The sequence below is a fragment of the Podarcis melisellensis genome (assembly GCF_964234715.1).
Source record: "Podarcis melisellensis genome assembly, chromosome: 11".
NCBI classification, from domain to species: domain Eukaryota; kingdom Metazoa; phylum Chordata; class Lepidosauria; order Squamata; family Lacertidae; genus Podarcis; species Podarcis melisellensis.
Window position 1 is genome coordinate 40,026,568 of NC_138543.1, and position 16,731 is coordinate 40,043,298.

The 16,731-nt window shown below is 44.0% G+C and overlaps 1 long non-coding RNA gene across 1 annotated transcript; it reads right to left on the reverse strand.

Annotated features, from left to right (window-relative positions):
• Nucleotides 1–707: 707 nt before the first annotated feature.
• Nucleotides 708–3,724, reverse strand: LOC309380253. The gene is made up of 2 exons (XR_014172773.1): nucleotides 3,471–3,724; nucleotides 708–850 (listed from the first exon to the last, which is right to left on the reverse strand). It is a non-coding gene; the product is annotated as an uncharacterized lncRNA (long non-coding RNA).
• Between the last annotated feature and the right edge of the window lie 13,007 nt (nucleotides 3,725–16,731).

A 16,731-nucleotide genomic window follows, 5' to 3' on the forward strand; every position in this document is an offset into this window, starting at 1 on the left:
CAGTCTTCCCCAACCTGGTGCCTGTTGGATGTTTCAGACTGCAGTTCCCATCAGCCACAGACAGTGTGCCCAATGGTCATGGAAGATGAGAATTGTAATCCAAACCACCTGGAGAGACATGGGGTTTTATAAGAGGATTAGAGGCCGAGCGAACATTTCAGCCTTAGCACTGATGAGAAGAAGGGCCATTAGGATAGCAGAGTTCTTCTTTGATGAAAAGGAAGGTGCTGGGTGGTCGTACCTTTCTGTGCAATTAAGGATTTAATGCTACCTGGGAACAATGTGTATAGGTATCCTCCCACTTACTGTACATATGATTGACTCATGAGTAACTGCGTATACGTCTGGTACCAGTAGATCAATTCAAGCCTGGAAATGGTGGGGGAGAGCTGGAAAGTCCTTGTGGCTCATGAGAAGACCCCCCCCCCTGCAGACCCCAAAGAGATTTTAAAGGTGTTATGTACTGAAGTTCTCACCCTGGGCCAGCAGGGGGATACTGTAGATAGCTATGCAAATAAGGGATCAAAAGTGACGTTCAGTGATTGGATAGTTTTAGAAAATGGTTACAGTTACATTGTACTGGAGCTTTATATAAGCAGGCTGACTGAACCCTTCAGTTCGGTTCTGTCCTGGCCTGTGAATAAACAAGAGCTGTTTGAAGAATTGCTGTGTCGTCTGATATGTTCAGCCACAACTTAACAAAAGGCTTAAAAAAAAAGAATTTATGGATTCCAAAATGGCACACAGGAGCTCTCATCCCCCACTCAACAGCTGTTGGGCAGGAAGCTGCATTGCAGTGGGCTTGGACATGCTGCTCCCTGCCCTTTCTGGCAATCTGGAAACAAAGGTACTGTATAAAAGAAAAGGAAAAAACAGGTGTTTAGAAGCTTTTGAGAGGGTGCCCCGCACTTTACACCATTTAACATATGCGTGCAGGAGCCTAGAATGTAACCCCCACATAAGTGGGGAGTTGCCTGTACTTTCCTTAGCATTTAGTACTTTCAATAAAACAGAGAGAGAGCTAGCAAAGCCAATTCTGGAATTAGGTTGGGAAAGTTGACTCTACAAGCCCCAGCAACACCTCTAATACTTGTCTCCGAATCAAGATGGACAGATTATTTGTAAACATCCTGAATTTAGCAGAAGTGTTTGCGGGGAGAGGGTGGTTGCAGGATTAGACTTCATGGGCACAAACTCTGGCAGTTATGCTGGTGCAAAATACTTGTGCCATATTGAAATAAGCTGCATTTGCTACGGATGTGCATTAGAGGGCAGCCTACTGCAAATACAGAAAGTCCACTACCGTACTTCACTGAAAACACACAGCTTATTTTGCTATTCCACTTAGTAGCTTAAATGAAGGGTGATGCGGAAGCCCATCTCCCCTTGCTGAACAATCCCCAATCAAGACAGGGTTTCCAAGAAACGTTCTGCAGTTTTCTGCATTTAAGAAAAGTGCACTGGAGACGATTGGGAGAGTTAAATGGCTCAGGATGGCATAAGGAAAGACAATATAATTTTGCCCAATACCAGCTGAATGAATATGAATGTTAATCTGCCAACAGACTTCATTTTCAACTCTCTACAAAAGGAGCAGCAGGGAAACAACTTGACCTGCATGGAGGTGTGTACAAAACATCAATACCCTTTTTGCACAGGAGCCTATAAATGGGTCTGAATTGCATATTGAATGCCCCTTACAGCAGCAGGATAATCAAAATATGAGTTAGGACAGGGGTCAGCAGACTCTTTCAGCAGGGGGCCGGTCCACTGTCCCTCAGACCTTGTGGGGGTCAGACTATATGTTGAATATGACCCACATTTTTGGCAAAAACCCTTATTGGTACCAACCCCAACATTGCCCAGATGTGATTTTTTTGGGGGGAGGGGGGAGGATGTTCCCTCATACACCCATGCTGCTTCCTTTGCGTTTTACACATTGACAATTATCATTTCTCTCGTAAGGCGGGGTGGGGGGCTGAGGTAAGTGTGCCATTCCTGTCAGCCCTGGAGAGTGTGTGCACATGTGTAAGGTAAAGGTAAAGGGACCCCTGACCATTAGGTCCAGTTGTGACCGACTCTGGGGTTGCGGCACTCATCTCGCTTTATTGGCCGAGGGAGCCGGCGTACAGCTTCCGGGTCATGTAGGCAGCATGACTAAGCCACTTCTGGAGAACCAGAGCAGCGCATGGAAGCACAATTTACCTTCCCGCCACCCACATCCCGTGCGCATGTGGGTGAAGGACAAAGCTGTTAGCCACACTAAGTCAGGCCAGTGCTGCTCAAGCAAAAACATTATTTTCCCCACGTGAGGGAAGAGGAGGTGGCAGCAGCCATTTACCTTTCCATGGCTCGCAACGTGTAGCTAAGAAGCAGAGTGCAGACCTGTTTTGGAGTGCAGCTGCACAGGTGCTCCCCGCTTCCTCTGGCGGGGAGCACCGCTGCCACAGACACCAGTTGGCATCGCTCCCAAGGCATCTCTGAGCCCCCTGTCAGTCACCGGCAGCTCCATGGTGGAAATCTGAACTGTGGCTCCTTTTCCCTCTTCTCCACCCCCCACCCTGAAAGAAAAGATTGCTGCGCGCGCACAACAGATAGAGAAGGGGCTTGTCTCCAGCAGCCGCCCGCCTCACTTTTGACCCCCAAGCCTGGCTGACTCGCAAAAACTATCGTACATGCACACTATGCTGGCTGCCTGAATTCCCGGACCACCCACCAGCCGGACCTTGAAGGCAATTGGGCCTGATCCAGCCCCACGGGCCTTAGTTTGCTAACCCATGAGTTAGGACCTGCTCATTAAGTGTCATGGCTTTTTGCAGTTTTATTTGATTTTATTTTCATATATGGGAACATCCTCTTATTATTGTTGCTGGATTAGGAGCATTGCACAGGGCAGGTGCCTCTTTGTGGATCTTTGCTACTACAGAGCCTGCAGTCACCTGCAGCTGGGTGGTCACTGAATTCTGTGCCTCCCTGGGCACCATAATAATCCATCGTATGTGCATTTGATGTGCAGGATTTCAGCCATACGTGGTTGAAGGCGGACTGCTTGAAAGTGTGCACGTCCCAAGCAAGGCAGAGAACTTAACATCTCTTTTCATGCCAGGTAACCCAAGTGGAACCAGCACGAAAAGAGCATTGAAGCTCTTCGCCTTGCTTGTGGGGGCAAGGACTGCTCAGTGCAGAGGCTCTGGATGCTCTGAGGCTGCTCCCTCTACCCCCTTCTAACCATAGGGCTGCTCCAAGTATTTGACTATACAATATTTTCACATATAAGATGAAGCCAAACCCCCATGTAAGCGGATGGGTTACTGTACCATTATCATTGGTGCCTTTGGGCAGCTGCCTCAGACTCATACCTTGTTTTTAAGGAAGTCTATGGCCCTCCTAGAAAGAAAGTTATGGGGCAAAATGCGTAGGTGTCTTCTAAGCAGCTTCTGTGAAATTAAGAGTAAATGTGATGTGTCCACCTTGTTTATATTTCCTGGTAGTGTTGTTCTTAGACAACAACAGCATCTCTCTCTCTCTCTCTCTCTCTCTCTGTAATCAATGTGGTGTAATCTCCTCACATGGGAGCAGCAGGAATATAGTTGACTTCCCATGGTAACAATAAAGTTGTCAGGGCTTGTTGTCTCTTTAATTATATGTCCCGTGGCACTCCCCATGGCAGCCATTTTATGTTATACCAAGCTCTGTAGCAGCCATTTTGTGGTATGCCACCACCACCACCACCACCACCCGCCCTGTGGCAGCCATTTTGTGCTATGCCTCACACACACCACTGCCCTGTGGCAACCATTTTGTGCTACACGACCCCCACCGCCCTGTGGCAGCCATTTTGTGCCTGGCACCCCCCAGGGCTCTTTCAGAATTTGAAATGTGCCCGCTGGTTCCAAAAAATTGGTACCCCTTAGTGTAGCAGTTATGCTGAACAATGCTAAAAATGAGCAGCAAGCTTTTAGGCAACCTAAATGAACCTGGAAAACATTTAAGTGCTTTGTTTTGTTTTTTAGAAACTTGAAAATACAAGGTGGGGCGTAAACTGAAGGCGATTAGCCCCTTTCTGAAGTAGGAAAAAAAACCACTTCTTGCCTTTAACAAAGAACAGACACATGTTAACAGAACCAGATGAAACTTTTTGCGATGGAGAGGCAGCCGAATGGATGCCTGATCTTTAAATTCCACTGTGGATCTATGGCGGGGGGTGAATTGGTTGCAGATGGGCAGTTTTCTGTAACAGAAGTAAACAGGCTTTGAGAAAATGCAGATTTTATTGGGTGTGCGTGCATATATCATGAGCCTTTATTGTGCTTTATTCCCTTTCCTTTTTTTTTTACATTAAAAACTTAGGTGAGCATTCCAGCGAGGAATGTTGATTAAGATTTCCATTTAGCAATATTAAAGCCCCAATTTTTTTTTAAAAAACCTCATAAATACCAAACCAACTTCCCATGTCAGAATGAAGAAAATAAAGGTTTGTTTATTTTGCCCAGCCCTCCCCAATCTCATGCCCTCTAGTTGTTTTGGACTATAATTCCCATCATCCCTAAACTTTGGTCATGCTGGCTGTGGCTGATGGAATTATAGTCCAAAACACCTGGACAGTACCAGGTTGGGAGAAGGCTGCTTTAGCCAGAGTGGATAGGAAGCAAAAATCATAAGGACTGGTGGTGGTGGGTAGTTTTCATAAGCATTTAACTGGTGCAATTTTTCTAGAAAAAGAGGTGTCAGAACTCACTATGAATGCTTCATAATAGCAACTGCACCCACCTGAGAAGTGCCAGAACTGAGTCCCAGTGAGTTCTGGCAGAAAAAAGCCCTGCTTTTACCAGTTTCATGGTGGGCAGAAAGGCAGCAGATGTCTCTGCCCCTAACAGTAACCTCCATGCCTGCTGAATTTCCCGAGAAACAGTTGTGCAGCCAAGTGCACACCACAACCTACTCCGTTGCCTACAACTTAATGTTTCTTTCAAGGGTAATTTCAGTGGAGAGGGACCCTGTGAGCAATAGGGAAGACCTCTGAGGGAGCTTATGTGCCTGAGGGCAGCACGTTGGTCACCCCTGGAATCATCAGAAATGAAGTTAAGGAAGGACAGGGGATGTTTTACGTAGCATGTTGACGTGCAGCCTGCAAGGAAAGACATGGAACTTTCCAAAATATAGCAGAATGTTAGGAAGTCGTGGCTTTTTTTTCAGACAGAAATTTCCGGAACTCAGTTCCGTCACCTCTCAGGTGGGTGCCATTGCTACTCTAAGAGAGCGAGGGAGGTGTTTATGGCGAGTTCCAGCACATCTTCTTCTAGAAAAATAGCACTGGAGGAAGTTATGATTTGTAGGATCTTGCGTGCATGCAGAACATCACAGCTTGGCAGAAAATATTGCTGTCTGTTTTACAACCACAGTTGTGTGCTCCTTATTTTTGGATGTTTGATAAGTTGACATATTTTGAGAATATAACCTGTTTGCAGGGAGAAAAGGCATCTTAAAAGAAGAAGCTGTTAACTGCTCGCTTCGACTTGAGGGCAGCAGCACCACCTTCCTCTTTGCTGCGGGAGTTGCATGGCATAGCCACAATCAGGCCAGCTGTTCCCTTGACCCACAGGGTGACATGATGGTCCAGGTGAACTTCAGATGTGTTAAGAAAAATATGTAAAGCATGCACCAGCAATGCTCTTTGCTGACCTGGCTGTCCCAGGGTTGGAGGAGCACCTCAAAACACACTGGCATGCATCAGTCTGCACACTCTTTCCCCTTCTCATTGGGTTGCAGTGTGTCAGTTTGCTTGCAGTGTTTCATTGCTTGCAGGGATTAGTAGAAAATCACCTCAACACGTCTTTAATTCATGAGTAGAGTCTCTGAAATATTTATTATGTTTACAGATTTGACAAAATAAGACAAGTGCACTCGTTATACAGAACGCGTATCAACGAAAATGTCCAATGACTGACACGTAGGGTTTACTTCCACATAGAATTAAGAAGTCTGCACATGGGTAATACTGGCACATCACACACCTGAACACGAAGTCCTGCGGGCATAATAAAGGAGATTTGCCACAACACAGATCACCCAGCAGCACAAGAAAGTTTTTTATTATTATTATTTTTAGAAGTGCAATCAGTATAGGGTGAGATGAATGGGCTTTCAGCAGTTTCCCTGGATGTTTGATAAGTTTGTAGAAAACTGCCTTATCCAGGATCAGCCCATCTAGTTCAATAATGTCTATACTAACTGGCAGCTGTTCTCCAGGGTTTCAGGCAGGAGTCTTTTTCTGGAATCATAGAATTGTAGAGTTGGAAGGGACCACGGGGGTCATCTAGTCCAACCCCTGCAAGCCCAACATGGGGACTGAACTCACAACCCTGAGATTAAGAGTCTGTTGCTTTACCAACTGAGCTATGGAGATGCCAGGGATCTCCTTTTGCACGCAAAGCATGAGCTTTGCCACTGAGCGACATACCTACTGTTCAGTTTACAAGCTGACTGAGGAAAAGCCACGCATTCGTTTTTGGTATTTGACTAACATTTTATGTGCCTCTCTGTAAGTGTTGAAGGACTGCAGCCTTAAATTATGCACGGCTTATTCATTGGTTTCAATGGGATTCATGTCCAAAGTGACTGTAGCATGGCATGGGGAAACCAGTTTGGCCAAAGAGATTTAGTTCAGGCCTTATACAAGAGTGCATACTGGATATTTAAATATATATATTTGGGTGTATGTTTTATGGATTTGTAAAGCCTTGATTTAAAAGGGTTCATCACTCAGTGCCCCACCCCTTGATGTTTTGGACCCCATTTTCCACCAGCACCTGCTGGCACAGCCCTGTTCCCCCCCCCCCACGTGACTGTGATTGTGTAGAAGGGAACACTTGAAGAGTCAACACAAGTTTCACATCTCTTTAGTAAAGCAGGGTTTAAGGGGAGTTCCACAGCATTTAAAGCACATGACTCCCCCCCCCCAAAGTATCCTGGGAACTGTAGTTCCTCCACAGAGACTTAACAATTCCTAATACCCATATCACACTACAGGTCCCAGGGTTATTTGGGGGAAGTCAGGTGCTTTAAATGTGAGTTGGATATGCTTTAAATGTATGGTACAGATCTGCCCTAAGGCCCTCTTCTCTCCTTCCTAGTGTAGGTCATTCTCCTGTGATTCCTAACAATTTAGTACAATGGGCCTGTGTCTTCTAGGTTATGAAGAGATACTTCCCCAGCCCTATTCCAGACAAGTGTGTGTGTTAGGAAAGGTGAAAACAAAAGGGGGAAACTCCCTGTATCATTCAGTTTTCTACTAACCATGCCCTACTTTTTCCAAACATCAGACATGCTAAATCATTTTCTGGACTGGACCACCTGAGGGTGCAGTCTGTTTCCCCTAAATCCCCACATATGGAAAACTAGATTCCACACAGAATGGTTCTCATTTAGATTTCTTCTTGACAACCTACTTTGCTATTTGCATGTGTGTGGAGGTGCATTCTGTCATGAAAAACCCCACCTGCATTCCAGAAACAGGGTTGCTAATTCTCCGAGTCAAACTAGATGTGAAGTGGGAGATCCGTGACTGAGTTGGCAATGTTTTCTGTTCTTCGGGGGGTGGGGAACAAACCCCCACATTTAAAATAGGTGCAGACAGTTGCATGTTTGTATGCAGCATGGGTGTGCTGGAGGTGTTCAACTGTTTTCACCCTGTGCAATTTTCCCAATCTGAATAGCTCTCCTAACTAACTATATTCACCCTGCAGGAGAGGGAATACTGTCACCAGCTGCTGGGTCAATGTTCTCCGCACTCCTAGAACTAACAGCAAATGTGCAGGGAGGGGCAATTTAGAACGGGGAAACAGCAGTGGAGAAAGTGTTAAACATCCCCTCCCCTGGGTGGAATTTTCTGATCAAATTCAGGACCCCCCCCAATATGTTTTAAAATGAATTAAATAGAATGACCCTCCCAAAGTGATTTGTTCCCCAGTCTGTGAAATACCTCTACATAGATCCTTCTAATCAGTGTCCTATAGCCTACCTGAATTCAAAAGAATCCCTTGCCCCTAGGCTAGACAGTGAACAATCTCCTATGGGTGTTTTCTTTCTTTCTTTCCTTTTTGGTAACACATGAACCAGACCTCAAACTACTGGAAAATGATTGCATTTTTAGATACTTCCCTGCAGTTGCTTAGAAGCTGGTATCATGGCCATTAGCAGGACACAGTGAGGCAGCAAATATTGTGGGGTAGGGGTTATGGGGTCATATGGCTTGCTCAACTTCCCCACCCTCAGGTGTGGAGGGGGATACTACCCTGCTAACTGTCATTCTGGTTTGCTTTTGTCTCTAGCACCAAAATGTATTGGGCCAGCCCTGTAAACAAGTAGATTAGGCAGCAATCCTATGCAAACTTGTTGTTTAGTTGTTTCGTCGTGTCCGACTCTTCGTGACCCCATGGACCAGAGCACGCCAGGCACTTCTGTCCTCCACTGCCTCCCACAGTTTGATCAAACTCATGCTGGTAGCTTCAAGAACACCATCCAACCATCTCATCCTCTGTCGTCCCCTTCTCCTTGCACCCTCCATCTTTCCCAAGATCAGGGTCTTTTCCAGGGAGTCTTCTCTTCTCATGAGGTGGCCAAAGTATTGGAGCCTCAGCTTCACGATCTGTCCTTCCAGTGAGCACTCAGGACTGAATGGATACGTTTGATCTTCTTGCAGTCCATGGGAGTCTCAAGAATCTCCTCCAGCACCATAATTCAAAAGCATCAATTCTTCGGCGATCAGCGTTCTTTATGGTCCAGCTCTCTCTTCCTGGGGACTAAGTCCTCTTTAGTACTATGGGAGTCACTTCTGAGGAAACATGCATAGGCTCACACTGTGGGGCTCTCATAAAACTGCAGGTTTACTGGGGAGTAAGTCCTATGGAGCTCAGTGCCACTTATTTCTGAGCAAGGCATGCTTAGGCTCCCATTGCTAAACCTCTTTGTGTGCTTTCCAGAGGCTCACATTTCATGTGCAAGACCACCCTTCCAATAGAGTGACCCAGGTAAGCACTGCTAAAAATGAGGCTTTGTGTCACCAAAAAAGAAAAGAAAAGAAAAAGCGGGCACCTTTGCATTAAAAAAATTGCATGTGGAATATGTATAGATGTAAATTTAGAAATAATGACTATAATTTAGAAATACAGTACTGTACATCACACTATAGTGGAGAAGACACCCTGTACGTTGTGTGTTTGCTGCAGTATTAGCAGTTGAAGGACAACTTCATGGCTCCTGCTCTCCCTCCTCTGTGGTTCTTTATCTTTAAACTAGATTTGGCCCCCGAAGAGATGGCAGCTTCAAACAGAAGACTGTTTTCGGACAGCCCTCCAGAATAGAGAACCAAAGGAGGGCGCAACAGACTTTCCTATACCCACTGGTGAATGCTGTAATGTTTAACGGAGAGATGTAGTTGCACACATGTGCAAAGCATGTGCCAGGAGCCCACAACGACTTATGTTCCCTTGTAGATTTACAAACAATTATCTGTCTCGTGAAAGAGCCATCAGGTGTACTGGCCCTCTTTTCTGCAGTGGTCTTGTATAGCTACAAAGGAATCCAGCTTTCTACTACTTTAGGCCCCCATTGCAGGAGGTTGCACCCTTCTCTGTCCCCCAGCACATACTGATGTTGAAGCAAGGGAAACATTGCCATGTGTCTCCTTAGCATTCAAGCTATTACTGTGGTCTGAGCTATGATGCCTGTATTCTAGAATGTAGAGATATCTAGAACATACATTCCATTATGGTGACCTAACCTGGCAGAGTCTACAACTAGTGACCACTGAGAAGAAATGGGAGTCAGTCTACTACATGATGCATTTTTATAGAACATGCCTCTGAAATGTGCACAAACTGAGAAACGCCTAAGATCTTTTGACTGAAAATAAGTTTCTTCATTGTTTTATTTATAGCATAATCTTTTGGTGTTGTTTTTTTAAAGACACAGTTCTAGAAGTAAAATTGACATGCACTTGCAAGGAAACATATGGATATTTTTTTTATAATCATCTCATATAGGAAAAATAATTAATTTAACAGAATCAGGAATAGAATATTCTTGTACGACACTGTTAAAAGCATTTATACGATATAAACGTGACTATTGGACACTTAAAACAGCTACTAGAAATTGTTTAAATAAGCCACACAGTCTTCAACTAGCAGCAGGAATTTCACACATCCACAACACTTCTCTCTTCCACACAAGTTTATATACACTGAATAAGTCGTTAAATATTGCACTTATTGGCCCATGATCCCTCCAGTTAGAGGTGTTCAAAAATAGAAAACAAATCTATTTTTTTAAATAACATTTTCATGCCACATTTAAGACACTTCAGTTCCACAAACACTATTAAATAGTATACACATTCTGACAGTTCCAACTGAATCACGACACAGTGGACATTTACCAACAATATATTGAACGGGAATTACAGCACAGTTTCCATTTAACACTAGTTTGCAAGGTACATGTCAGAATTACCCATTTCTGTCAATTTCATCCTGGTAAGTCCTAGTATCTCTTTCCTATGTTTAGGGAAGGATGTAGGATAGCTGGGAGGTCTGGGTGTGTTCTCTCCCCCTTAAAATGCCAGGGGGCTGTGTCCATCTGTTCCACTGCAAAACTAAATATGAGCTCTATAGCTTGTGAAATTACCACAGGCACTTCCTAGCGATAAGGTGAATTTCTTGGCAAATCCCACAAAGTGGGGTATGAGGATGGGGGGGGGGGGGAGATATAAGGAAAAGGATTGTAAATGATTTAGATTTTGTCATGGCTAAACCAGTGTATGGAATGAGTTGGCATGAGACGTGCAAGAGATATTTGGTCAAGTAAGGCGAAAGATTTACACGATCTGAAGAGAAACCAGAGTATTGATTGATTGATTGATTTGGTCAAGTGACTTATTAAGCAGTTTGATAGAATAAGTGTTAACAGAGACTTTTTTAAATAAAAAAACGAAAACACCAGCACCACACTATATACCTGACTTGTGAAGAAAAATAATTTACAAATATTAAAGCTGACTTGTATTTTGAATTTGTCAGTGGGATGCTCGACAGAACCAAGTTCTAGTTGGGTATGAAAGAAACAGAAAATCCTGTAATTGACCTAATTATCTGACAGGCGTAAATAAGCAAGAATTGGTCTGCGGTCATTATGGGGATTCTGCTATGAATCCAGCTCTGTCATAACTTTTCTGATTCCCAGAAGAGTTAGTCCAGAGGTACTTGGTCCACTCTCTAAGCAGTGTATTGATGTAGACCATCTGGTAGTTGATTAAAGAAAATTATCTATACTTTGAATGATGCCTCAAAGCTACCTGAGATACGCTTTTTGGACTTTCTAACATAAAAAAACATGTATGACAATCTGCCCATATCTCAGGGAATCACTTCCTTTAAGAAGACCCTTCACTTCCTGTCACTCATAACTGTACTGGCTTGACAAAATGAATAAGGATGGCACAGGCTTCTGTGGAAAACAAACAAAAAACAAAACACAAGCATCTTCACAATCCAGTGTTAACTGCAGGTTTCTCCAACATAATCTGGGTGGAAAATATGCAAACTTTGCCATGGAAGGAACAGTTACAGTGTTTTGATTCAGGAAAAGTGGATGTGCATCAGTACCCTCAGGAAAAAGGACCCCCTATTCAACAAGACCCCCATTTACACGGTGCCATCACAAAACATGCTCATTGAAAACTAGCTCTAGCAACTGTCTGTGACTGACAAAACTGCTATCAACAGACATAAATCTTGCACCACTGTTAAGTCTCCTAGAAAACACAACATTCCGACAATTCCACACATTAGGATCAAACTCCAATGAACATAGTGCACCATTAAATAGCACTTCATTCTTAAAATAAATAAGGTGCAGGCAGTACAGCTGGACATAACAGAGCTGAGCTGACTGGGAAGAAACTCTATAATAATCTTTCAGACTCAAGCTCTGGAAAGGCCACACAGATTGAGCTGCTCAGGTTGTTTCTCTATGCAATATACCAAGGGCTTATTCCAGTTCACCAGCAATAGTGCAGTGACCAATACATATAGAATGGAGGAGAATAAATATGGACAGTCCAGGGTTATGGTTTTTTGTTTAATGACTGAATGATGTACTCCAGCACAAACTGGAGAGGAATGCTCAAACTGCAAAGAGGGTCTAACAAGAAGAGATGAAACTGATTTGTTTCAACCGTCAAAGTCCAAAGTCCTAGTCAATTAAGCTTGTCAATGACCCCCATGAGTCTCAAAGCAAAGTCTGAATGGGAGAGTGGGAGAGTTTGAGCTTAAGACAGCTATACTTCCTCTCTCAAAGCTGAGCATTCATGTCAGGGTGACCAAATGGGGCAGCAGGACAACGCTGTTGCTATAATTTGTGGCATCATAGGCTCTAGCCCAGGCATAGGCAAACTCGGCCCTCCAGATGTTTTGGGACTACAACTCCCATCATCCCTAGCTAACAGGACCAGTGGTCAGGGATGATGGGAATCGTAGTCCCAAAAATGTTTTGAGGGCCAAGTTTGCCTATGCCTGCTCTAGCCAATTGGAGTTGGTGACACTCAAACAGAAGCACTCCAAAAGGAAACAGTCTTTCTAGCTGGGGGAGGCATCTTTTATTTCACCAGCGACAATATATTGCTCTGAGCGCTGGGAAAATACGATATCTGAAACGCTTTCATGAGTAAAAATGTTTGCATCCTGCACGAGACATTGAACAACTGTACCTCCGTTGCATTATCAGCTGATCGCTTGGGAAAGCCCTGAGTATAAGCACAAAGGAACAAATGGTTCCAGTAACAGTCACATATATTTGCAGCTGAGAGAGAAGGGGAAAAAGCCATTTCGACAGAAAGGACAGGCCAGCTATTCCATATCTCAGACACCAAACAACCAGATTTGAAAATAAGCGAGGGTGGGGGATGCCATTTTGAATTAACGGCATAAAAGGGATAGGCACATTTGCTGTATTGTAGAGCGAGTTGTTATACACAAACTGAAACACAAGCTTGCTGCTCCATTGCTTGTATGCGCTTGCAGGCATTGTAACATTCAGCTCATGCCTCTGTGTTCCAGTTGCCAATATGCAAAACTTCATTAGAAATATTTTGCCCATGTGCAAAGGAAAGAACTGCTTGAGCAAGAAGGCAATTCACCCATGCAAGGAGTTGTCCAACTAGCAGTCCGGCTATTTTTGTATATGGTGTGATGTAGTGGTTAAAGTGTCAGACTAGGACCTGGGAGACCAGGGTTCAAGTCTCCACTCAGCCATGAAGCTCACTGAGTGACCTTGGGTCTGTCACGGCCTCTCATTCTAACCTACCTCACAGGGTTGTCGTGGGGAATCAGTGAGGATGGGGATAGTGGCGTAGTGTGTGTGGGGGTGCAACATCTGGGGGGGGGCGCACTCACACTCGCAGCTCTCTGCCCCTACCGGGTTAGGGGGCGCAAATTACTTGCCTTGCCCCGGGTGCTGACAACCCACGCTACGCCACTGGACGGGGAGACCCATGTATGCCACCTTCAGAAGGTGGGCTATAAAGGGAAAAAATAAAATAAATTCAAAAATATCCCAGTGTGGTTACAGTTTAGCTGGGCTCTCAGGAATCAGACTAGCCTCTAGAAAGTATTTTTATTCATTCAAGACTAGCAGAGAATAAAGTTTACATTGGTAACAAGCAGTAACCCAGAATAAAACAATGCAATAAATTAAGATTGCCTAATTTGGGGGGGGGAGAGAGTTTTTAGGCTTTTATAAGGATTTTTGAAGCATTTTTTAAACGCCCTAATTGCCATATGTTTGGGTTTTCCTGGACATTTTGCCAATTTGGCAAAAACCCTGCCAGAAGGCATTTGCAGAGTCCGATTTCCGGACATGTCCGGGAAAACCCGGACATATGGCAGCCCTACAATAAATAAACCTCTCTTATTTGAACATGTGCATTAATTGAACCTGCACACTACAGGGATGCTAGAATTTCTTCAGTATTTTTCACTCTGTGTTTTTTTGCATCAAAATGCTTCCCCCCCACCTAAGAGGCGCAGTTATATCCAATGAAGTTGTCAAGTTAGCACAAGGACTTCCACCTATGCGATGGGAATTCATTTCTATCTCCTTGCACACCTCTGCACCCCCCTCATCTGCTCTAGAGAGTTGGGGAACCCCCAAAAATATTCTTGTGGGTGAGGAGCAGGAAGACAAGAGAACAGGGAGTCCCACTGCACAAGCAGAAGTCATTGAGCTGATGGAACATCGTTAAGATACAACCCAGAATTTCCTTGATTGGATTTCTACCAAATTCTCTTTTACTGGTGGTATATATTGACTTCAACCCTTTTCTTTTTTTGCTGTTCCCCACCTCTGCTTTTTTTTTTTGGTTGGTGACAAGAAAAGACTGACTGCTATCTAGTTTTCTGCCTCATATCCTCCTCTGCAAATTGGCAACTTTTTTGGGGGTGGGGGTGGGGGTTTAGTTCAGCAGAAACAAAGGAACAAAATTAAACGTGTGTGTGTGTGTGCGCATGCTGCTAGCTCATTTATATTGTGAGGCATTTGGATGTGGGGAGATGAGTGCCTCAAAAGCTCTTAAAATATGCTCTTAAAATATGTTTTGCGCATTATAACTGGGCCTCCCCCCCCCCCCAGCTCAGCTCCAGCACCTCACAGGTGGGAGCCATTGCCATTCTAAGAGAACACGGGAGGTGTTCATGGTGAGCTCTGGCACCCCAATTTTATCCAAGCGTAGGTTTTAGCTTATTTTTGCTCTCCTCAGCTCCCACACATCTGAAAAGGTGTCTTAGGAGTACATTTCAACACCTATTTAAAACATTTTTCTTTAGGTAAGCCTATCTAGACACGCAGGTGTTATTATCTTTTAGCTTCTTTCACTATTAATTTTAATTGTTTCTATAATATTTTAAACAGCTTTTTACTGATAATTTTAATATTTTTCAGACTGCTTAGAGGTTTTACCAGTCAAGCGGTATATAAATTTTGTTAAGGAAAATAAAATAATTACGGCTCACAGTTGGGAGTGAGGTCTTAGCTTCCCTATGTGGTAATTACAGTGAAACGCAGTAATCCTGTGGTCTGGGGTGCCTTTTAACAATTCTCTAGACACCCACCTTTCACCCTCCTTCCTTCCGTCATTTCTGCCGCAACCCTGCTGCAAAACATCTACCTGGTATTAAAAGATGATGCAAATAAGAGCTGTGAACATTTTATACTTCTCCGATAATTAGAAGAACTTCGTCACTGTGACCCAGCTAGAGGAGTCGAGATGGAATACTGCAGGGTGAAGAGGTGCCGCCAATTATCAGAGAGGGAATTTACTGAGAAACAAATATCTCTATGTGGGGAAATACAGTGGCTAAAACACTTGCCATGCTGCTTGCTTATTTTTCACAGTCTTTCTGTGAGTTTATAATCAATTTGCATGGTTTGTTTCCTGAAACCGTAGAAGTTCTTCTTTAAAAAATTAATGTAGCTATATTTTGCTGTGGGGCTTCCAGAAAAACCATCAAATTCTGACTTTTTTGTGAAAAGCTATAAGGTGGTCATCATCAGCTAGCAAGTCTGGGGCAAGATGTGTTTCAGAAGTAATGACCCAGATCTGTCCTCACGGGCAATTCTTCCTGTTATTAATGAGAGTGGCACTGGAGAGGAGAAATAAAAGTTTCATAGCAAAGAAAGAAGAAAAAGTTATCTGATGGTATATAACAGGGGTGGGGAGCCCTTCTTTCTGCCAAGGTGAATCTGTTAAGGGTCACATGCTAGAAGTGGGTGGGGCTAAAATAAGTGTGGGTGGGGCCAGAGCTAAAATAGGTGGAGTCACACCTTTTCCTTTCTACCATACCTTTCTTTCTCTCTCTCTCTCCCTCTCTTTCTGACACTCTCTTCTCTCACTTTCCCACTCAATCAAGCAAGTTGCTTGTGGACGGAAACATTGTTCTTCTTGCCAGAGGACGAAACTGATCACTCCAAGACTTATGAAATTTAGGTCAAGGGTTGTTGTATGAAATTGCACCAAAAGACCACATGAGAACATGTGTGGCCCATGCCAGGTATATAATAACATTCACACTTAACCATCCTTTGTAGGAATCAGAGGTTCAATTCTTCAAAAACAGAGCTTCTAGAATAACCTGGCACTTAAAAACAAACAAACCCAAATGCGTTTCATAAAACGGTAAGGCTGGTTCATATATGCATGCAGATCGGTTGATTTCTTGATCTTGAACTGCAGGTGTAAGCTGCTTCCGTTGAAAAATATTCTACTTGAGTTGATGAAGGGATAAATCTGCAATGTCCCATTCATTCATGCAAGTCATCGTCTGGTCCGACCGTCAGCCAGTGTAGAGTAGACATGTGTAAATTAGCCTCAGTGATTTCAGAGAGCTGCTACTCCATGCAGAGGGTACCTACAAACTATGCAGATCTTCAAGGCATCATACAGACACCCATGGGTGCAAAGGACATCCTTTTCATGTATATATGTAGTAGAATGCCTGGCACATGTAATGTGAAGCTTCACTGAGCACCTACAGGGTTCCCATTCTGTCCAAGAGGAGGAGGAAACTCCTGTGAAGATGGAGCTATGCATATGCAACTGAAGCACTAGAAGTCAACCTTTTGGGGGTGCTGTAGTGGGACTCCTGCACCCCTGGGGGTTGGGCCAGATGACCTTTGAGG